This window comes from Oryctolagus cuniculus, chromosome 11 (genome assembly GCF_964237555.1).
Source record: "Oryctolagus cuniculus chromosome 11, mOryCun1.1, whole genome shotgun sequence".
NCBI classification, from domain to species: domain Eukaryota; kingdom Metazoa; phylum Chordata; class Mammalia; order Lagomorpha; family Leporidae; genus Oryctolagus; species Oryctolagus cuniculus.
This window is the reverse complement of record NC_091442.1, coordinates 94,043,969-94,067,354: the sequence shown is the minus strand read 5'-3', so window position 1 is coordinate 94,067,354 and position 23,386 is coordinate 94,043,969.

Here is a 23,386-nt window from a genome sequence, read left to right as displayed (position 1 = left end):
GAGTTCCCAGATCTCAGACACTTAGGGGGTGAACCCGAAGATGGGAGCTTTCTCCCTGTCTCTCTCCTTCTGTAGCCATCCTTGTCAAATCAATAAAATAATATTTTTTAAAGGACACAGAAGTTTTCAGATAAGGAAAGGGACCAGAGTCTGTGATGCCAATGTTTTCATAACAAATCAAAAGAAGTGACAATTACAGTATGCAGATTTCCCTACTGTCAATTTTCATTAAGCATTATTTATAATGGAAGTACTGGAGAAGTAATGCAGAATTTTCTGGAACACCAAGCAGAACTTCTCACTGCGAAGTTATGAGCCAGTACATGGAGAACTTATCTACTTTTTGATTTAATAATAGGTAAATTTCCCCAAATCTAATAGTTACATAACTGATAAATAGTTCCAAGGCCCATTTATTTATATGAACTTCAGGCTCACTTACTTCCCCTTTGAGGAGATGGACATGGTTTTACAAACAGCAGGTGCCCATGTATTATGACCAGAAGCCTTTCCTGTCTGCTGTCTCACTGATCCTCCTCAGAGAATCTCGGATGAAGACGCAATATTCCAAGTTTCATGATTTTCACTTCCAAGACAAGAAATCAGTAAAGAATTATTGAATTACTTACTCAGCAAGATTTTATTACCTCTTGTGTGTATTCCAAAGTTTGTGCTAACTTCTGTTGCATTTCAGACTCAGTTTGAAGCCAGCCATTTGAACCCTGGACTTTCAATTGTCCCATCTTTCATCATTGTCACTTTAAAGGTAAAGTTGGTCATCACAATTGACCATTCTGATCCAATCTCGATTTTTGGCCATAACACTTGTCATATTATTTTACTTGTCCATATCTCTTTAGGGCAGAAATAGGTCTTATTTTCTGTATCTTTTAGTCCTCAAAACAGGTTAGGTGACTTGGTTACATCAGTTATCATTTTTTCTCCCTGAAAATTGTTGACTTGCATTTTACCACAGTTTGAAATGTTAGGAGGTAATTCTGTAATGTTTCTACATTCCCAGAACTTAACCTAATACTCAATACAGAGAACTAGGACAATGACCATTTTCCAAAATTTAATATATAAATTAATACTAAACTAACTCCATTGCTGTTGCTCAAGCACCATTGTAACCACTTGTCTGCTTAAACTTTCCATCCATTTCTCCTCACTGGTAAAATTATGTTTAGTCCTGTGTTAATCACAGTGTCTGGTGAATGTTAATAACTTAATAATGTGCATTGAATGAATTAATTAAAACTAATTTCAAGTCAAATTCTACTTTCTTCATATGAATGTCTTAATCCACAACTAGATAAAAGTTGTACCACCTTGGGTCCCTCAAGCAATTATTTTTGAGGGACATTGTTGGGCAATGTTGTGTATATCTTTATATGTCTTAGAAATTAGTTAAATATTTTATTTTGTGGCTTTAAAGTGAATACTGTATCATTTCTTCAATTAGCTTGTAAAATTTTGAATTTGTGATGACTGTCATCAATACTTTCTGTTTTAATTGTCCCACACATTGTCAGGTTCAATAATTCTGACTTGAATGTCATGATGCAAAAAAAAAAGGATATGATATCTGTCTCAAGGAGATGGTGAATGTGAGGATGTGAGGCTTTACTCAAGCCTAAAGTGCAATTAACAAGGAAAAGAGGAAGACATATTAATAGTACAGTGAACCTGTACCTAGGAAACACTGAGGTTATGTAAAACAAATACTGTATCCGGGAAACAGCAGTTAAGGAAGTTTCCTATAAGGCATGAGTTTGGTACCTTCTCTTGAATCAGGATTACTGGAAAAATATAAAGAGGGAATTCCATGAGACTTTATGATGCAAAGGGAAGTAATACAGGAAGAGTTAGCAGGAAAAGAAAGGCAGAATACTTTAGCATGAGAGAAGCCATGACTCCAAGTGAAATGAGCATTCAATAGAAGGATTTTTTGAAAACGTCTAGAAATTAGAGTCCTGCTTATTTTACAATAACTATATCAGTAACTAAAGTATCGCTGACATCCTAGAACTACCTGGGAACTTCCTTGAGGATATAGAAGGGGTTAAGTGGTTGTAACACCGGCACCTTGGGTCCTGGGTAGACAATGTTAATTTGGTGAGGAAAATTGAAAATCCTTGCTAGCACATAGACCTCATTCTTTTAAACACTGCCTTAAAACTTCTGCCAACAATCTCATAGAGTCAGGGTTCTGAAACCATTATCTGGTCAGGCAAGACAACTGGGAAGCTGAGTTTTTCTCCCCTGTTGGATTTATTCTTATATATCACTTCATTAATTGAACTCTATCGAAGTTCCTGTTTGTCCTGGATTCTGGTGAGATAGATCAAAAATATCTTAACAATGTGTCCCCAAAGAAAACAAGAATATAAGTTCCACTGGGTCCTTATAAAAACACAGCTAGGGGAATTGGCATTGTGGCATAGCAGGTAAAGTTGCCACCTGTGAAGCCAGCATCCCATGAGGGTGCTGGTTCATGTCCCAGCTGGTCCACTTCCAATCCAGCTCCCTGCTAACAGCCTGGGTAAAACAGCAAAAGATGGCCTAGGTGCTTTGACCCCTATTACCCATATTAGAGACCTGGAAGAAGTTCCTGGCTCCTGGTTTCAGTCTGGCCCATCACTGGCCATTGCAGCCATCTAGGAAATGAGCCAGAGGATGGAAGAATTCTCTCTCTCTCACTCTCTAACTTTCAAATAAATAAATAAATCTTAAAAAAAAAAAAGGATCACAGCAAAGAACACATGTTACAATAAATCTCAGATTATGTCGTTCCCTTTCATTAGACTTTTGAACTGCAGGGAGACATGACTCCAATAGCAACTCCTGTTTCCAGTGCCTTCTTGTTTTCCTGAAGTCAATACAGAGCATGAAGATGTTAGCCTTTCCCTCTGCTTGCGGAAGAAAAGACGTATCTGCCAAATAGCACTGGCTCGAGGGATAGCCCTTCCAAATTCTTTTGCTGGAGTAGCTATTTATGTGAGATGGAAAATGGAAGCTTAACACCTCATTTGGTGACAGTGTGCATGAACTGTGCACATTCAGTGATAGTTTAAAAAAATCAGAGCTGGAGAGAGTTTCTGCTGACAAAGTTAGACAAACATGGATATTTAATAATATGAACAGTTCACAAAAATCAATCAGTTGGAATCTACAGAAGCCAATCAAATCTTGGTAATAGGTAAGGCAGGGAGAAATCAAGTTCACTTTTCTCTGACAATGCTCTGGAACTGTTAATGCAGCTCAAGTCTAACAGTCAGGAATTTTGTTCTGTATTCCAGATGTGAAGTCGTTGGCTGGGAAAAAATGTATAAACAAAACATGAAATAGAAAAATGAATGCCATATAATATTGAAAAAACTCACTTCATTTTCCTAAGTAAATGTGTTTTATCTCAGTCACAGGTGCTAATAGCACAATCATTGAATAACACAGTCATTCCACAAAACCAGGAAAGCATACTGTCACACTTAAAAGTTACTGCCATATAAGGACAACCACAAATATACAAAGGACTTTCCTTTTATAAGGCCATTTTTTCATGTAAAATCTTCATTATCTATATGATGAATATTTTCTCTCCAGTGCATTTTCCTTTATTTTAATTTTATTTATCAAGTGCTTCTGTTTCTAAAATTATATTTGTCTCCATTTTTATTTCAAAATGAGAGAGAGAGAGAGAAAGGGAGAGAGAGAGAGAGAGAATGGGTCTTGCATCTGCTGGTTCACTTCCCAAGTGCTAGAGCCAGGTCAAATTTAGGAGCCAGGAACTCAATCTAGGTCTCCCACATGGTTGGCAGGGACTCAAGTATTTGAATCATCACCTGCTGCTTCCCAGGGTGTGCATTAGACAGAAGCCAAAATCAGAAGTGATGAAGCCAGGACTGGAACCAGGCACTCTGGTATGGGATGTAGGCATGACAGGTAGCAACTTAATTGCTGTGCCAAAAGCTTGCCCCTTCTTCATATTTTAAAAGAAAATAAACAATATACTACAGACAAAGTTGTAGTACTCTTTGAATTTTCCTATCCCCTTCCCTGTCACATGTCTTACTCTTTCCTTGAGGGTACATTTATTTCATAAACTTGATATATGTGTTTTATATCTCTTTAAAATATTTTTGTTCACAAATATATTATCTCATGAATGTAATAGTATAAATAGTTGCACACTATAGATTTTCTGCCACTTTTTTTAAACTCAAAGTATATATATATATATATATATATTTTTTAATCACTGTTCCATGTGAATGCAATGTATACTATTTATCCCTTTCCCTCTGAGGTAATTGGGTTATTGGATTATTTCCATTTTTTTCCTCCATTAAAAATAGCACTGGCAACATTCTAGCACCTATTCTACACAAATGTTCAAGTAAAGCATTGATTTTCCAAACACTTTGCTTTATAATCTAATTCTCATAGAAAGCCTAGGATAATTTTGTTTTATTGATAATTAAGCAATTATGTCACCAGGGTTGGGTAGTTTTGTGAAGCTGATTAAGTTGCCACTTGTGATGCCTGCAGCCCATATCTGAACATCTGGGATCAAGTCCTCCCTCTTCTTCCAATCCAGCGTCCTGCTAATGTAACCTGGGTGGCATTGGATGATGGCACAAATGCTTGTGCCCTTGATACCCACGTTGGAGGTCTGGATGGAGTTCCAGGCTCCTGACTTTGGCTTGGCCCAGCTTTAGCTTCTGCAGTATCTGTGGGTAGGGAAACAGTGAATGACAGCTCTCTCTGTTTCTGTCACAGTGCTTTTAAGGTGGACAAAAATAAATAAAAAATAAACATTTAAAACATGTTTTAAAAAATTCATCAAAAAGGTTTAGAAACATTACCAAATTTACACAGCACATGAAAAGCTGGGATTACATTTTTGCCTATGGCTAATTGAAATCTTGTTTATTTGTTCACATGTTTATTTTGTCACATCCATTAGAATTCACAATCTATGAGGGCAATGGACCTTCACTTATTCCATGTATCTGTCATATTACTTATATCCATCTTACAAGAGGTGCTCAATAAGAACTTGTTAAATGAATGAACAAATAAATGGATAAAAAAAAAACAATAATTCCCTTGTATGTTGCAGAGTCCAAAAAGTGAAAGATTATAACATGATTTAGGGTCCCTAACTGAATCAAGTTTAATTTCAAATAATTCCATGTTCAGAATGCCCAGGAGTACTGTCCTGAGTTTGGCTCATAATCAAATGTCTGTGTTTGCTCAGACTGGGAATTTAGGTTTGTGTGTATTGGACAAGCAAATTTTGCATCATTTTAGATGTTGTACAAAAAAGATTTTGGTTCTGAAGGAGAAATCCAGAAAGTCCAAGTCAGCCCAGCTCATTGGCTTAGTATATTTATTGCTCATTTTGTAAACTCTGGGGAAAAATACATCTTCAGGCTAAAGCCACAAGTTAAGAGTATGACACATCATGCTCCCCTCAAAAATAAACAGTTAAAATAATACAAACTACTAGTGTCTTAAACCATCAGAATAGTCCGGATTCTGGGAACAGTTTACAATCCACTATCTTTAGAGTTGTTGGCAAAACATTTCCATTCCTTTATTCTCAGCCATAGACATTGGATACGCTATCAGGAAAGCTCTGTTAGCATTATTGCACTCAGGACAGTTATCAGCATTGGATTTGTTTGAGTCACGAATTTTATTCAAGCCTGAAACTAATTGAGTGATCCTAATTCATGGAGAATGAGTGATTCTGTTTATTAAATTTTTAGCCACTTATGATGTATAAAAAAGCCTGTTCTGGGCTGTTTTTTACCTTTGTATTAGCAACTTGCTAAAATGTGTTAAAAATATATGTTGTGATGCTATTGCATTTAATGTAAATAGCAATCCCTTTTGTTCAACATGTGGAATCCTATGTGTCTCAGGACCATCTCACTTTCAATAAACTCTTGAAAATTTTTGTAAGGGCTATAGCAAATGCATAGAAATTGTAAGACATATTCGAGGCTGGGCCGCGGCTCACTAGGCTAATCCTCCGCCTGTGGCGCTGGCCCCTGTTGGGGCGCATGTCTGTCCTCATTGCCCCTCTTCCTGTCCAGCTCTCTGCTGTGGCCTGAGAGTGCAGCGGAGGATGGCCCAGGTCCTTGGGCCCTGCACCCGCGTGGGGGACCAGGAGGAAGCACCTGACTCCTGGCTTCGGATCGGCGCATCACGCCAGCTGTAGCAGCCACTTGGGGGGGTGAACCAACAGCAAAAGGAAGACCTTTCTCTCTCTCTCTCTCTCAATGTCTAACTCTGCCTGTCAAAAAAAAGACATATTCTAGACTTTACTTTTCAGTGACTACGTGTTTTTTTGTTTTGTTTGTGACTACATGTTTTTAAGTAAAAATATTTGGGCTTATTCTACTTTTTCTCAGGTAACTGGAAAAGATGCTGAAGTGGGATCCCAATTACCTAATTATTTTGGATTACTATTTTCCGAGGTTGAGCATAAAGTGAACTAATATAGAATATAAAAATCACACATGTTCTTGTTTTGGGCTTCATATAAATAATACTTTATTAATAAAAAAAAAACAAAAAAAAAGTTCTACAAAAACAAAAGTGCTAACCCTATAAGTATGCTGATTTTTCTAGAATAGCCTCTAGTGTATTAATGCTAGAATGACTACTTAGATGTTTCCAATTTTCAAACATTTTGTAGTCTGTACTTATTTTACTGAAAAATATATACAATGGTAACCTCAAAAATTCTTGAAAAAAGTAATTAGAAGACAAGTTTATGGGGCCGGTGCCGTGGTATAGTGAGTTAAGCTACCACCTGCAGCTCCAGCACGCCATATGGAGGCCTGTTCAAGTCCTGGCTGCTCTACTTCTGATCCAGCTCCCTGGTAAATGTGCCTGGGAAAGCAGTGGAAGATGCCCCAAGCGCCTGGGCCCCTGCATTCATGTAGGATACCTGGAAGCTCCTGGTTCCTAGCTTCATGCTGGACCAGACCTGGCTGTTGCAGCCATTTGTGGGATGAACTATCAGATGGAAGATCTCTCTCTCTCTCTGCTTTTCTCTCTCTCTAACTCTACTTTTCAAATAAACAAAATAAATCCTTTTTTTTTTTAGAGTTAAGTTTATTTTGGTGTAAAAAAGCTTTGAGATCCTTGCATTTTTTTAAAAAACAGGAAACTACTTTGCTAAATATTTTGAAGATCCTTCATAATACTGTTTTACCTGTCCATTACAAATTAGAAAGAGTACTGATTGAGAAATCAAGTCTTTGTACTTAGATTTTAAAATTAGTTATTTATTTTGAAAGGAAGAGAGAAAGAGGAAAAGAGAGAGGAATAAATAAAGAGAGCATTCTCATTTGCTGATTAACTCCACAACAATCAGGACTGGGATGAAGCCAGGAACTCAATCTAGTTCTCCATAGTGAGTGGGAGGAATGCATCTACTTGAATAATCACAGGATGTGCATTAGCAGGAAGCAGGAAACAGGAGCTGGAGCAGGGAATTGAACTCCGGTACTAATACATGAACACCATTTCCTAACCGGACCCAACAACTAGCCCATCTTTCTACCATTATTTTAAACCTTTTATGTGGCACTTCCAAATATAGATCACAGTTGAGAATAGCATAAGTAATTCCATGAAACTATTACCTGGTATTAGTACACAGCAAATATTATTTTTTCTATATCTACTTACACAGTTCATTCTATTCATTCTTACTATAAACCTTAAATGGCAGAAATACTAATTAATATGAAGCAAAAATCTAGGTCCAAGTCTTTGCTCTACTTTGAAGAAGCTCTCTACTGTCCCCATAACCCACCCCACATACAACAGTGGGTATATGTTACCAGATCTCCTTAGGCTCCTTTTACGATCCTGTTTTATATCCTAAATTGTCATAGATTATTTTGGGTCAGTGGAATCCACTGAGCACACTCTGCATCTTCAATGACCTTTCTCTTTCTAAATAGAAACTTGGATATAATCTACCTAAGCCACAAAGGCAAAATTATAACCAATTTTAAAGAGAAAGTAGAACTTACAATGAAATAGTTCCTTTGACCACATTTACATAATCATTATAATGATGTCAGCACCTAAAAAATAAATGCTGATAGACAAAAAAGAAAAATGTTAAATTTAAATTGATTCACTATTTTATATAAATATGAAATCAATAGAAACAAAACTGACAATAAGAACGCCGAAAAATGAAACATTCTGAAATAGGCTTGTTGCATTTAAAATACAGACCAAAATTATAAACATTAATGATTCTGTCTCAGCAGAACAAAATGTTCTAAAGGTTATTTTAATGTGATGATGTTGTAATCAATCAGCAATTAAAACTGATTACACATGCAGAACCATGGAAAGATTAACTCAGTGAAGTGGAACTATGCTCATGTCACAAGTTGCCATTGTTTGCTTTTCATTAATCCTTTGGTGTCACAGACTTTGTTGACTGTGTTTATTGTTTCATCCTCAGTACTTAGCAGAGTATAGAGCAGGCACACACATACACAGACACACACACATGCACACAAATTATGAATGAATGAGTGTATTTAGAATCAGTGTATCATGTGAATGAAAAATAAATAATATTCATTTGAATCATGGTTATTTGGTTTAGATTTAATGAAATGGTATTTACATATGTTCAAATACAGTTTTTATTCTGATAGTGTTATACCTAAATACCTCCATATCTACATGAAGATAAAGGCTTGGTAGTATTTAGTTATCATTTTTAATAAAATTAAGTATGTTTGAAAATAAAGGAACATTGTAAAGAAGAGAACAAATATTTGTGAGTAAAATCTGTACTAAAAAAATCCAACAAGGTTTTCATAAGTACACAAAATAAAACTGACTGATGGTAAGCGGGAGCCTTCATGCGTGTGTAGTCAACAAAATTCACCAGCCAAACTTAAGGGGCCATGACTCAGCAGCAGTACATTCAGTAGCTCATGACTTCATTACCAAGGGGTTATACTCTAGGTAAATCCAGAATGGCAGATGAAACTCTCTCTGTGTACTGGTTACTAAATGTTTGGACCGTTTCTGCCAATTCTGAGTATATCCATTTAGGATTTAGGTTGATTAAAATCTATTTACCAAAAATAACACACAATTATATGTGATGCATATTTATGATAAATAGAAATCCTTATCTTAGAGATCTAGAACCTGATTAAGGGGAATGTGAACGTTTTTAAACCTATCAGTTGATGTCACCAAGAAGAGCAGCTGTCCCTTTTACTTTCTCAGCATGTTTTATATTACTTTCTTTCCATAAGCCAACGTCATAACTTGCGATGGTTTCCAAAGCAGTCAAATGCATATCTTCCTATGTCAGTTCTTGATCCCCATTCCAAAATTTCGCTCACAACTTAGCAGGAATTAGAACATTAGAGAATTTCTTCTAAAGGGATATGTGGTGAAGAGTACAGAATGGAAATGAAACTTACATTTCTTTTTATTTTCTCACTTAACTCTCACAACTCTATAGGAAATAAATGTCATTAACCCTACTTTGCTGAAACAAAGAAACATGACTCGGAGCTGGTACTCTGGTGTAGTTGGTAAATCCTCCACTTGCGATGCTGGCATCCCATATGGTTCATGTACCAGCTGCTCCACTTCTGATCCAGTTTCCTGCTATGGCCTGGGAAAGCAGTAAGAGATGGCCCCTGTATCCATGTGGGAGACCTGGAAGAAGCTCCTGGCTCTGGCTTCGGATTGGCCCAGCTCTGACGTTGCAGACATGTGGGGAGTGAACCAGCAGATGGAAGATTCTTTCTCTCTCTCTGTCTCTCCCTCTGCCTCTCTGTAACTCTACCTTTAAAACAAATAAATCTTTAAAAAAGAAACATGGCTCAAAACTGTCCATTGGCTTGATCAAGAATATATGATTTGGAAGCTATGCATCTAGTACTAGAAATGAACTCTACTGTATTTCAGGCTTCCAGTTTGATATGCAAGCAAGTTGTTTGTGGGCCCAAGAAATAGCAGCAATGTGTTTCAGGATGAGGGGTGGGGAGTTGGGAATAGAGCTCCTGCTGTGTTAGCTTTCTATTGCTATGTAACAAATGACTGGAAGCCATAGAAGCAGTACCTGCTATGCCAGCACTGGCCTGAAGGCTAATGAAGTATGGGAGACTCTATTTTTCTATGCAGAAAGCTATTCACTATGTAAGGCTTTGGCATACTTTGCAACAACCACACTGGGAGAGAGACAATCAAGTTACATGAAAGAAACCATGTAAATTGGAAACTGATGTGCATGTGGTGCCCCGCAAATGAGCCATTGTAGCTAGCGTCACCATCAGCAGAGATAAATTGCACAATTCAGCAGCATAACACTATAAATATGTAATATTTCAGTTTCTGTAGAACATATCAGTTTCATTCATTAATGTATTTCATGCTCAAGTATTATTAAAATAATATTGAATTAATAAAAATAAATGGAAGTATGTGTGATTAGGTGAAAATAATGTATTATGAAAATGGATACCATTTCTATGCACAATTGTTGCTTACATGATTACTTTCATTTAAGCTTTTTCTCCAAATATATATTGAAATTATTGGTAAAGCAATGGAGAAATTATTTGAGAAATAAAGCAGCTTTTGATTGATTACAGATGCAGAGATCACATATAGGCCCAACATAACACAATATAAAATTTCCCATGTTGAGAGCAAAGCCTAGATGAATTCAGGTGAGAGAGTTCTGAGAAATATACAGGACGTCATAGGGCAAACAGTAAGCTCTCAGAGAATCTGAACCAGAAAAATATGTGGCCTAGTCTAAAGAAAATTAAACTAAGCAATTTAACGTTATGACATTTGAGACTTGAACCACTAATCATCTGTCTCTCAACATATGGTAAGCAGATATGAATTAAAGCAAGAAGTCTGAAAAGCGGGATAAAACACCCAGCTTCTTCAACGATACACTGCAAAACAAAATAGTCAAACGATCACCATCCATGAAAACAGTTGACTCTATTCCAAGCAAGTGGATATTATTGGTTTCAATTAACACACTTGGAAAGAGAGGCTCCAATTAGGGAAAAAGCACTAAAGGAGCATTTGACTCTTCTCTACATACTTTACTTTCTGTACAATTAAGATTCCATTGAAGGAGGAATTATTTATTGGCCATTGCTTTTAAAAATAGTTGAAGCGTAGCATCATAGTTTTTAGGAGATTCTTGTTCTTCAGATAAAGACAGATGTTATTCTCAGGTCAAACACACAAACCTCACTGCCCAGCAGGGCCCTGCTGGGAAAACTCAAGTTTCAGCCCTAATAGTGCACAATAAAATAATTGAGCATATACAAGTATTTGAGCTTCTGTTTACAATTGTTTATGTGACTGGACCTTGGGCAAATGTTCAGAAACCCCAAACTGGGTATTAAGTAGCCTATTATATCCTTGTTTAATTCCATCTGACAGTTGGACTTCATTAAAATTCAGGAAAAATCAGAGTGTTAGACATTCTCAAAATACATTTTGTTTGGCATCAACACTTTCTAACAAACAAGACACCTAGGTAAACAGTAGTCAGCCTCTGGGAAAGTAAATGAGACTAAACGAAATCTGTCTTTTCAGGTTACTGTTCTATATAGGATAAATCTGAAATACTGATTGGAATAAGTAATCAAGATAGCATATCATTAATTTAATAAATATGTATTGAGATTATTGTTTACATTATTCTATTCTATTCACTCAGAACAAATCAGTGAACGATATAATTACTACCTCATTGAAGCTAACATTCTGCTGGGGGAAATGGAAGAGAATGGTAAGGATAACAGAACCTCATATAGTATGTGAGTAGGTGATAAATGCTATGGAAATAATAGTAGAACACCTTAAAGGCAGTTAGCATCAAAGCAGAAGGAAAGAATAAGATGTAGCATCAGTAGGACAGTGGCTAAGCCACATAGGAAGTTAACCATGAGCAAAGAGTTGTTCAATGAAGGGAAATATTTCATTCACATGCAAAGAGGCAGGAGAATACTTGGATGGTTTGGGCAACAAGGAAGTAACTATGGTGGGTCAGGAACAAGTGGAGTAATATAAAATAAATGAGAAACATTACAGTAGTGGTTGAGGTTGTTTCAGAAAGCCTCATGGCTTTTCAAGAGTTTTGACTGTGCCTTCCAATGGGAATGAGGAGCCACAGCTGGATTTGGGTACAGAAGTGCCATGTTGTGAATTAGGTTTTAGCACTCACATTGTTGCACTAAGAGCAGTCTAGCATGGTTTAACCCAGACATCTTCCAAGATTTTAATGTCAACTCCTTGCTTTACTACTCTTACTTCCTTCATTAACTCAACCACGATGCAACTGCTCACATGATTTGAACAAGTTCTTTAGAACACCTGGTCTTTATTTGCATCCTCTCTTCTAATGCCATGTAAATTAGTCAGAAGAAGGAGCTTTTGAACACACTAACAACTGACAGACAGAGAACAAATGTGAAGTTTTACTCCAAGTTCTCCATCTGTGAGCTCATCGTTGTTAAGTCCCAAATACTGGAAATGTTAATTAATTAAACATGTTTATTGCAATTCTTCTATGAGTCATGCACTATTCTATGACTTGGGAACCTAGTATTCAACAAAATAAACCAAGTCCCTGCTCTCACGAAGTTCATATTATGCAATATATACTTGTGAAAGCTAGCTATCAGCGCACACACATACAGACACACACACATATAATTTGCATCTTATTTCAGAGAGAGAAATGGAAGAAATCATCCTTAAGAACAAGACTGTCATCCATAGACGCCATGGCATACGAGGTCACAAGTTATTTTAGGTCCAGTTTTGTGTCTCTTGAATGGAGGACTTTTATTCTCATATTTAGCACATTCATCCTTCCTACTTCTTACTAAAAGTAATTCGAGTTTTAGCCTGGTTTCTATTCTTCTCTGGGGGGTCATGCAAATGGAGGGATGATGATCATTTTTCCAGGTATGTTTCAAATGCAAGAAGTCATCCAGCACAAGCCGTGCCCATAGCCTTTAGAAATGAGTACATGACCAGATGCAGGTCAGGAATGGGAGATGCCTTCTGAGGGCTTCTGAGACAGAGCTTTCTTATTCTCCCAAGAGAGCTCCTCAGGGAATCATATTCTGCTACTAGCAGATGATGGTAACCAGGGCAGCCATTTATAACCCAGTAAAAGCTTCCTTAGATTGAAACTATAGTCAGGAGGCCGGCGCTGTAGCATGTGGGTAAAGCCGCCTGCCTGCAGTACCAGCGTCCCATATTGGGTGCCGATTCAAGTTCCACTGCTCCACTTCCAATCCAGCTCTCTCCTATGGTCTGGAAAGCAGTAGAAGATGGCCCAAGTCCCTGGACCCCTGCTCTCAAGTGGGAGTCCTGGAAGAAGCTCCTGGCTCGTGGCTTCAAATCAGTGCAGCTCCAGCTGTTGCAGACATCTGGGGGAGTGAACCAGCAGATGAAAGACCTCTCCTCTCTTTCTCTCTCTGCCTCTCCTCTCTCTGTGTAACTCAGACTTTCAAATAAATAAATAAATCTTTAAAAAAAGAAATCATCATGGTAGTATTTCAAAAATAAATAAGTAAATAAATAAACTTTTTTAAAAAAGAAACTATAGTGAGAAGGGTGTCAAGGAGATCTAGAAAGAAACTAAGTGAGATGCGAGTGGGAAGAGGCCATCAAAGAAGAAGGTACTTTTCTCTGAAAGGAGGCCCTGTCTAAATACCAATGGAATTTATGGTTTCAAAAGGCTTCCAGAGCCTTGGCAGCTCATGATAAGAGCTTCGGGTAATCACTGGCGTCATAAATAAGAATGTCAGTTTTTAAATCAACAACAGGAGTCACTATGCACTTGCTTCTCATGTAGGACCTCTGTCTTTAATGAGTTATGAGAATTAACAGTAAAACTTGTTTTCAAACACTATTTTATACTTTGTGTTTGTGTGTGGGTACAAACTGTTGAAATCTTTACTTAGTATAGAGTTGGTCTTCTGTAAATAGAGATAATTACAAATGAATCTTAATGAAGAATGGGATGGAAGAGGGAGTAGGAGGTGGGATGGGAGTTGGGGTGGGATGGTGGCTATGGGGGGAAGAACTGCTATATTCCTAAAGCTGTACCCACGTAATTTGTATTTATTAAATAAGAGCTTTCTAAAAAAAAGAAAGAAAAAAGGAAACTGAGTCTTTTGTGATGTCTTGGAGATATTGGGTCACATCTTGCCTCAGGCCTAACATAGGTCTAGTCTTCAGTTACTTACTCCAATTAAGTTCTGTTGTTTAAGCCTGAGGTTGAGATAAGTTTTCTGCTATTTTAACTAAAGATCCCTTTGCGACACAACAACTATATGCCGGGGGCTAGCAACAGCAAAGGAATGACACAAGAGTTTTATCAAGGAACTTACATGTTAGTGGATAAAACAGATACATTAAGAAAAGAAACCCTCTAATTATATATTGTGATGAATTTTAGAAAAAAAAGGGAGGATAAGAGTCCACCCAGCAAGAATTCACTCTGCTGTTAGAGAAGAGTGAAGAACTGCTAGGGAAAATTACATGGCAGGAAATGACACCGAGGTGCCTTCTATAAATGAGTGAAACAGAAAAGTGAAGAGCAGTCAGTCAGAACAAACAGCGCCAACACTACCAATGATACTAACATTTGTTAACATTCACTCCTTGCTATTTCACTGTTGTGCTTAAATATTTGCATATGTTGTCTCCTTTAATCCCTACAATTTTGTGAAGTCATGTGTAAGAACTTTGATAAATGGGAAAATACAGCCTAATAAAATTTAAATAGCGTCTCAATTTCAAGTATCAAAGAAGTTGCACATCTGGGAACTCAACCAAGCACTCTGATACTTGCACTCCCATTTGAATCCACTCTAGTTTCTGGCATCTCCAACTTCAACACTACAGCAAACACACTGTAAATGAAGTCAAGCAAGTATTTATTTTGGAGCCTTGGATTGGAGGAGGGGTAAAAATATATGCATGGGCTAAAATAAAATCAAGGATTATATTCTGAAAAATGTATCATGTTCACAAGTTTGGAATTTAGGCTTGAAAATGTTCTTTCTTACAAAATGGGATCCTGGCCGGTGCTGTGGCTCAATTGGTTAATCCTCCGCGTGTGGTGCCGGCATTCTATATGGGTGCCAGGTTCTAGTCCCAGTTGCTCCTCTTCCAGTCCAGCTCTCTGCTATGGCCTGGGTGGGCAGCGGAGGATGGCCCAGGTGCTTGGGTCTCTGCACCCGCATGGGAGACCAGGAGGAGGCACCTGTCTCCTGGCTTCAGATCGGCACAGCGCTGGCCGTGGTGGCCATTAGGGGAGTGAACCAATGGAAGGAAAACCTTTCTCTCTGTCTCTCTCTCACTGTCTATAACTCTCTCTCTGTCTCTCTCTCTCACTGTCTAACTCTGCCTGTCAAAAAAATAAAAAACAAAAACAAAAACAAAATTGGATTCTAACTTTGGGATCTTATTAGACATATCTGATCCCCAAAAAACATCCATAATAAATAGATACCAAGTATTTGTATTCTCATTAAATAATAGCATTATTTGTGATCATGAATGAAATGTTACAGAAGTCCAAGGCCGGCGCCGTGGCTCACTAGGCTAATCCTCCACCTTGCGGCGCCGGCACACCAGGTTCTAGTCCCGGTCGGGGCGCTGGATTCTGTCCCGGTCGCCCCTCTTCCAGGACAGCTCTCTGCTGTGGCCTGAGAAGGCAGTGGAGGATGGCCCAAGTGCTTTGGCCCTGCACCCCATGGGAGACCAGGAGAAATACCTGGCTCCTGGCTTCGGATCAGCGTGGTGCGCCGGCCGCAGTGCACTGGCCGCGGTGGCCATTGAAGGGTAAACCAACGGCAAAGGAAGACCTTTCTCTCTGTCTCTCTCTCTCACTGTCCACTCTGCCTGTCAAAAAAAAAAAAAAAAAAAAAAGATATGTTACAGAAGTTCCTGGGACTTATCAACTGTATATATAACTTGTAGTAATATGAGGATACATGAAACTAATTAAACATTATCACATGTAGCTAAAGTGTTATAAAATAACAGGCAAAAATATTTTTCCACATATATGAAATATTTGATACATAGATACACATTTTAATAGATGATGAAATCTATAAAACACTACAACTGAACACCACATATTAATGCTTTTTAGCATACAAAATGGGAATTCTCATGGCATGATATATAAGTTAATTGATATTATTTGATTACTCATACTCAGAAGCAATTTTTTAAAAGATTTATTTATTTGCTTATTTGAAAGTCAGAATTACAGAGACAGAGAGAGAGCGCTTTGGTCTACTGGTTTACTTCCCAAAGGCTGCAACAGCTAGAACTGGGCAGATCCTAAGCCAGCAGCCAGGGTCTCCCACATGAGTGCAGGGGTCCAAGGACTTGGACCATCTTCTGTTTTCCCAGGCCACAGCAGGGAGCTGCATTGGAAATGGAGCAGCCAGGACTTCAACTGGCACCCACATATGATGCCAGTCCTGCAGACGGTGGCTTAACCATCTGCGCGCCACAGAGCTAGCCCCTCAGAAGCAACTTTAAATGAGTTAATTTAGATTTTAATTATTAAAATAAAAAACTGTTGGTACCAGCGCTGTGGCACAGCAGGTTAAAGCCCTGGCCTGAAGCGCCGGCATCCCATATGGGCACTGGTTCGAGACCCGGCTGCTCCACTTTCAATCTAGCTCTCTGCTATGGCCTGGGATAGAAGTAGAAGATGGCCCAAGTCCTTGGGCCCCTGTACCCATGTGGGAGACCAGGAAGAAGCTCCTGGCTCCTGGCTTCAGATCGGCACAGCTCCGGTTGTTGTGGCCAATTAGGGAGTGAACCATCGGATGGAAGACCTCTCTCTCTGCCTCTCTTCTCTCTGTGTAATTTTGGGCTGTCAAATAAGTAAATAAATTTTTAAAATAAAATAAACTGTTAATAGAAACTTTCATTCACTGCTAGTATGAATAAAAATGGTCTCACAGCTTTGTAAACTAGTTTGACAACCTTCTACAAAGATAAACACAGGTTTCACATGCAATCCAGCAATAATACTCTTGGATATTGACTGATGAGTTAAAAAACTTCCCACAAATGTGTATATCAGTTTTATTTATAATCACCAACTATTAAAAGTAGACACAATATTAAATATGATAATGATACACACCATGTGGTGGGTGCATCCACTGAAGGGACTATTATTCAACATTAAAAGTAAACGAGTCATCAAGACAACAAAGACGTGTAGGAACTTTAAGTGCACTTTGCTAAGAGAAGGAAATTATTATGAAAAGGTGATATACTACGTGATTCCAATCATAAGATATTGCGGAAAAGCCAAAACTAGAGAGACATCAGAAAAATCAGAAGTTTCCGAAGAGTCAGTGCCAGGGCAACAACTTTTACAGTGTTGAAACTATTCTGCCTGATATTGTAATGGTAGGTGCGGAACATTTTGCATTTGCCAAAACCCATGCTAATAGAAATTATGAGGAAGGAGAGAGAGTTTATGGGAAATTTCTGTGTAATTTTTCTCAGACTTAAAACTATTAGAAAAAAGTCTACTAAATTAAATATTTATAAATATATGATTTTTTTCCCAGTGTAAATCAAAGATAATTGAATTGTATGATTAGAGTGGTAAGTGTCAAGGCATTTCAGAGTTCACATGGCACCCAAAGATTCTCTATACATATATTTGTTCATTTTAGAAACACAAGTTCAGAAAGTTTAATGACTGTTCTCCTGGATGACTCCGGATGAGCCTGAATGTGAATTCAGTTTGCTTGACTCATGTTATAGCACTTGTTACTACACCAATTGTCTGGTTGGGTAGTGTGAAAAAGTCAATGAAGTAGAACCAGCAGATGTGAGATGCTTTTGAATAGTAGTGAAAACATTGAGTATATATATTCTAAATACTTTTGGTTTATCCAATATTAATTCATTTTTTGAAAATACACATGCACACAACTTTGGCACACATACACAAGCATCTACTACTATACACATAAACACACAGATGTAAGCACTCTCTAGCAGGAGTTTTTGGTGCATTTCATGTAAAGATATAATGATGAACTTTAAAAGATTTTATTTATTTATTTGAGAGGCAGAGTTACAGACAGAGAGGGAGAGACAGAAAGAAAGGTCTTCCATCTGCTGGCTCATTCCCAAAATGGCCGCAATGGCTGAGGCTTGGCTGATCCAAAGCCAGGAGCCAGAAGCTTCCTCCAGGTCTCCCATGCAGGTGCAGGAACCCAAGTACTTGGGCCACCTTTCGCTGCTTTCCCAGTCCATAAGCAAAGAGCTGTATGGAAAATGGAGCAGCTGGGACACAAACTGGAGCTTATATAGGATGCTGGCACCAGACCCATGATGGATTTTTTTTTAAAGATTTATTTATTTATTTGAAAGTCAGAGTTACACAGAAAGAGGAGAGGCAGAGAGAGAGAGAGAGAGAGAGAGAGAGAGAGAGGTCTTCCAACCGATGATTCACTCTCCAGTTGGCTGCATTGACTAGAGCTGTGCTGATCTGAAGCCAGGAGCCAGGAGCTTCCTCCAGGTCTCCCATGTGGGTGCAGGGGCCCAAGGACTTGGGCTATCTTCTACTGCTTTCCTAGGCCATAGCAGAGAGCTGGATCAGAAGTGGAGCAGCTGAGAGTCGAACCAGTATCCATATGGGATGTTGGCACTGTATACAGCGGCTTTACCCGCTACACCACAGCGCCAGCCCTAGGATGGATTCTTAAAGCAATGGACCTGATTATTTTGTAGATAAACTTAATAATATTTGTTTCAGTTGTTGGATTGCTTTTGTGGAGGGGATGAGTGGTTAAAGAACTATTCCTAGCTTATTGAATCCCTTCTTTTTAAAATCTAGCATCTGTGTAAATTTCTATAATTTGGCAGATCCTGTATTTGGAAATGATGAATTTCAGCTGGAAGAATATGTTGTGAAAAATTTCTCAGATGTCACATCACAAATGGGGACATTGCTAAACCCAAAACACAGCTGGATCATATTATTGCACAGCTATTTTATTTGCATTCTTAAACCCTAAGAAGTGAGTAGATTTCCACCTGGCATATTATATCATTCTTCTATGATGAGGGTAAAATGTTAAATAATTTATACTAATGGCATAAACACCATTTACAACTATCAATCAAGTTATTTAAAAATATTTTTCTTTAATAACTTAATAAGGAATTGTAAAACCAAGTGCATTTCAAAAATAAAGAAGAATAATATACATATGATCATTAAATATATTTCACAGAGTTGAAAAGAAAATTAAAAAGTACATGTTTTTTATTAATGTAATATTTAAGGAATATAAAGAAGTTTGTGGAAAAAAATGGAATTAAAAGATACATTCATTTGGGTGCAAACATTTTTGCACTTGAATAAACTTATTATTTAATTCCACTTTCCATAAAGTTTTGAGATATCCTCATATATTTAAGGTGCCTATTATACTGATTAGTGTTGTCTGATTTTCTCCAAATCATGAAACTAATCAATACATAACTCATGGCCAAAATACCACTTCTTCCCTGAGTTAAACAACAGGAAATTTTATGTTGTCAGGAAAGAGAGTGTTTTTGAGCTTTCCAAATAAATTATAATTAACATAAAAATTCTCATGTTTGTTATGTGACTCCATCGCTATAACAAGGCAAGTGTTAATATTATAAAAGTATAAACAACAGCATGGCTTCTCAGTGAGTTTAAGTGGACTCTCTGAGCTGGTGAAAAGTAGACAAAAATTTACCTCAATCTTCTGCTTTAAATTATACCTGTTTCTTTTGTTTAAGATTTATTTTATTTATTTGAAAAGCAGAGTTACAGAGAGAGAGAGAGAGAGAGAAAGGTCTTCTGTCTGCTAGTTCACTCCCCAATTGGCCTCAATGGCTGGAGCTGCACAGATCCGAAGCCAAGAGACAGGAGATTCCTCTAGGTCTCCCACACGGGCACAGGGGCCCAAGGACTTGGGCCATCTTCTACTGTTTTCCCAGGCCATAGCAGAGAGCTGGATGGGAAGTGGAGCAGTGAGGACTCGAACTGGCACCCACATGAGCTTTAACCTGCTGCACCACAGTGCCGGCCCTATACCTGTTGAGGCTGCTGGTACTAGAAATGACTCAAAGAACTGGAGGATGGAGGGAGAATTTATGGGCCTCACCTCCTCTCCCCACCAATTCATGTCAGTGACTGTTCCTCAGCAGTTGCCTCCACACCTAATCGAGACCCTCCCTGCCAGGGCTGAGCTTCTGCTGGAGCTGACCACACAAGCCACTGCCCTCTTTTCTGCAAGGATGATGGTCATTGTCACTGTTGCTGATTCCTGGATGGTCAATTATTCCTGTTGGTTTTCTTGATCACCTGACCACAATTTTGTATTGATTCATCATTTTTTGTCTCTGCTTAAATCCTAACAAATGCAAAGTAACAATAATAACTAATAACTTATTGTATTTCATTAAATGAATTTTTATGGAGTTTATGATAATTGTCTGAGGCTGATGTGCCTTATTTATAGAAAAATATTCTGAATCTTAGAGAATTTGAATGACTTCTCTCAAATCATGCATCTCATATTGATGAACTAGGTCTGACTCAACTTGAGATTTTCAGACACCAGCACCTCGTCTCTTTACTTCTATCAAAAATCATAGCACTCCTAAACAAATATCAAAGGAACCTATATTTGAAAGTGCTTAGGAAAAAAAAAAAAAGCTGTACTTGAGAAAATCAAAACAGAACTGGCTTTTCAAATTACTTTTTCAAAGGAACAAAATTTCTACATTACACTTGGCTATTATAGCATCAGATGATACAGCAAGTATTCATACTTCTTAAACTAATGGTGTATATTTTTACATGTGGAAATTCTGGTTTTAACATTAGCTACGTGTTAGTAGAATGCCTATATAAATCCACCCAACAACAGAAGAGTGAATGATATAACATCTGTCACTGTTTTTCTTCAAAAACACTAGCAGTTGGGCAGACTAATCCCACTGGGGCAAGCTGATCTCATCCTGCATTTGATGTCCTGAGAAATATCCACTGGTCTTTAAAACTTATCACCAACTGCAGCAGAGAAAATATCATTGGTAACTGTTAGAAGTCAGCTTTGCCATGAAAGCCTAACAATGCTGGAAAGTGACTTGTTCAAAAATACCTTTAAAAAAAGACAAGAAAAAATTTACCTTATCTATGCTTACTTATTGGACAAGGGGATGTGATAATTAGATATTACATGTTAGAGTTGTGCTAAAATGTTTTTTTTTTCTTTTCAACTTTTATTTAATAAATATAAATTTCCAAAGTACAACTTTTGATTTATAGCAGCTTTTCCCCCCATAACCTTCCTCCCACCCACAACCATCCCATTTCCCACTTCCTCTCCCATCCCATTCTTCATCATGATTCATTTTCAATTATCTTTATATACAGAAAATCAACTTAGTATATAATAAATAAAGATTTCAACAGACTATACCCACAAAGACACACAAAGTATAGAGTACTGTTTGAGTAGGGGTTTTACCATTAATTCTCATAGTACAACACATTAAAGACAGAAGTCCTACATGGGGAGCAGGTGTACAGTGACTCCTGTTGTTGATTTAACAATTGACACTCTTATTTATGACGTAAGTAATTACCTGAGGCTCTTGTTATGAGCTGCCAAGGCTATGGAAGCCTCTTGAGTTCACCAACTCTGATCTTACTTAGACAAGGCCATATTCTTCTAAGATATATAGATTCATTCTAGAGATGATGGATTGAAAATCATGGATACAAAGTTGAATTGTTATTATTTGTCATAGGTTCTATGAAAGTTCAGCAGCCTTAGTTATGCTATTCTATATGAAAGGGGGGTGGGCAGGGGACATTAGGTCAGAAGGACACAAAAACACAGTTGTATTTCATTCTTCTGTGTTGCTAATTTTAAAATATAAATATTACACACAAAGCTAAATTTAGTCTTGCCATTTTATCTGCCAATTACTCTGAGAAGTAAAAATAACTACATATGGATGGAGGGCCCAATAAATGAATGAACAACCTATCACATTAAAATAATGTTGCCAGGGCCTGCGCTGTGTTGCAGTAGGTTAAAGCTCTGGCCTGAAGCGCCGGCATCCCTTATGGGTGCCGGTTCTAGTCCTGGCTGTTCCTCTTCCCATCCAGCTCTCTGCTATGGCCTGGGAAAGCAGTAGAAGATCGTCCAAGTCCTTGGGTCCCTGCACCCATGTGGGAGACCTGGAAGAAGCTCCTTGCTCCTGGTTTCAGATTGGCACAGCTCCGGCTGTTGCGGTCATCTGGGGAGTGAACCAGCAGATGGAAGACATCTCTCTCTCTCTCTACCTCTCTCTCTGCAACTCTTTCAAATAGATAAAAAATAAATACATGTTTAAAATGTGTGAAAGAGAAAGGTGGAAAAGTTAGTGTTACTGTGTTGGCTTTGAGAAAGACAAGTTGTTACCACTGCCATTGATGACAGAAAGCGAGGATGAGCCACAAACTGTGCGTAGTCTGGAGGGGCAGGAAAAGATAAGAAGGTGGATTCTATCTTACAGTCTCCACTAAGGAATGTAGTGCTGCCTACTCTTACCTCCCTGACTATTAGATAATAATGTGTGCTGTTGTAAGCCATTCACTGTATGGGAATGTGTTACAACAGCAGTAGGAAGCTAATCCAAACTGCAGACACAAGCGTATCTTCCTCAGCACCACACTGTCTCCTTGTACCCACACATGCAAACGTTGATTCAAAGGCCGAGAAGGACTTGGTTAGAATGTGAGGCAGCAAGAATTCCAGATGTTGCACAAGACCAGCAGGCAAAGGGTTTGATCGGCCACTGATATACTTTGAGAACCATAACGCAGCAGGTTTTACAGGAAGGCGTATGGAAGAACGAACTCCCTTACCTCAGTGAAATGCCTTCTTTTGCCAAAATTGCACAAAACGACAAAGAAAGAGCATTTCTGTAGCATATTTTCATGAACACATTGTGCTTCATAGGCAGTTTTAAACCACACTGTCATTCTGTGGCTCCATCAGTAAAAACTGGTTACAAAAATACAGATTACTCCAAAGCAAAAGAACTCTCAAACAATGTATCATGTCTGTTTAACGCTACCTTTTAATCTAACACCAAACCAAAACATTTTGAGAAAAATGACCAACATTAAGAGTAACTTGTTCTATTTTAGAACTGGTAAAAATGGCTATTAGTAGTTTGGGTTAATTATGGTCTTTGGCACAGAACTGCCCTTCTGAAAAGG